Here is a 1,514-nt window from a genome sequence, read left to right as displayed (position 1 = left end):
TCATTTAAAAATCTACAAACACCGCTCTCGGTTTAGGTCCAGCTGGAAGGACTCCATAGTGATGGCATTTTGCTGTCTTCAGGAATAATGACGTGATGTGCACTCAGCAGATTCACGTTCAGTTGTTGGCGGCGCCGGCGTGTCTGGGCCAGTTGTCTTCCTCAGAGGCCGAGTCAAACTCTTCCTCGGTTTCTTTGGGAGGAGCTCTGGATCACAAACACACACAAAATCAAAGTTTATTTGAGGCTCCAGGCTCACAAACCGACTAGGGAGCCACTGGTCCCTAAAACAAAACCTTTAAGGACAGAATCACTCCTTATAGGTTGCTCAGAAGCATGTCCATGCTTCAGTTTTGTGAATGCATGTTGAGGATCTATTGAAGTGGCTGAAGATTTCAAAAGAGATCTGAAAGGATTGGACTGATTCATTAAAGAACCATCTCCAAAACAGATTGGAAGATTGCTAACATCTACAGTACATTAGCCGCTTGAAAAACTGTAGCTGTACCTAATGTAGCGTGGCCCACACTTGGCCTGGACCACCTCCTCAGTCAGTTCCACAGCAATGATGTCAGATTGAGGCACCTCAAACATGGGCTCCAGCAAGAGCTTCTCCTGAAAGACCAGAGATGTAGAAGGATTTACAGCAGCAGGGGTATCCAGTCCTGCTTCTGGAGGGACGCTGTCCTGGAGTGTTTACCTCCAACCCCATTTGAACACACCTGAAGCAGCTACTCAAGGTCTTCAGGATGAATAGAAACTTCCAGACAGGTGTGTTGGGGAAAGCTGGAGCTAAACTCCATTTGACGTTGGCCCTCAAGGAGCAGCATCGGACATTGTTGACTTAGGCCGCATTTACATTACATGGTTTAAGTAACCTAATTCGGATATGACCCAGGAACGTGTAATAACCGTGTAATAAGTGGAAATAAATCCGATATCAATCGGATCTGTACATTTGTGTCTGCCATTAGAGACAGATCCGATATTCCTGTCAACGCGAGTTGTACGTCATTGAAAAAGCTAATGACGTTGACTCAAGTGGACGCTTTTGCAGGTCAGTACCAGCAGTGTTGCCAGCTCTGCAGTTTCCCTGCAGAATTGGGCTTATTTTACACTGTTGCAATGGGTTGTTTTTTAGTCCGTAGGTTAAAGCGATCTCTCCCCCTTGCTATTTCGACAGAGGAGGATTCCCACTTAAATTGGAAACCTGACGAATAAAAAAAGTGATTAGGGTATTTTTGATTAGCATTTGGGTTGGTTTTGTTTTGCAGACCTGGCAACCCTGTTTCCGTCTCCCAGTGTACAGTGTAAATGCAGATATTGGATAAGGGTCACTTTTAAAAGAAAATGTAAGCTGGTCATCAGAAAAAAAAAAATCGGATATAGTGAACAAATCGTATTTGGCAAAAAGGACTGCAATGTAAATGTGGCCTTACAGAATTCTTGTGAATGATGGTTGAGTGAGGTTTTGATTCCTGTTATTTACCATGATGGAGCGGAGACCCCTGGCTC

General features: G+C 44.5%; 1 long non-coding RNA gene across 1 annotated transcript; it reads right to left on the bottom strand.

Moving 5' to 3' along the window:
* Positions 1–6: 6 nt before the first annotated feature.
* On the bottom strand, positions 7–1,514 carry LOC107736414 (uncharacterized). Its single transcript, XR_001639659.1, has 3 exons — positions 1,489–1,514; positions 508–614; positions 7–206 (listed from the first exon to the last, which is right to left on the bottom strand). It is a non-coding gene; the product is annotated as an uncharacterized LOC107736414 (long non-coding RNA).

Source organism: Sinocyclocheilus rhinocerous, unplaced genomic scaffold (assembly GCF_001515625.1).
Source record: "Sinocyclocheilus rhinocerous isolate Xijiao unplaced genomic scaffold, SAMN03320098_v1.1 C36682542, whole genome shotgun sequence".
NCBI lineage: Eukaryota > Metazoa > Chordata > Actinopteri > Cypriniformes > Cyprinidae > Sinocyclocheilus > Sinocyclocheilus rhinocerous.
Note: the sequence above shows the minus strand (reverse complement) of the source record. Positions and strands in the feature narration are given on the sequence as shown.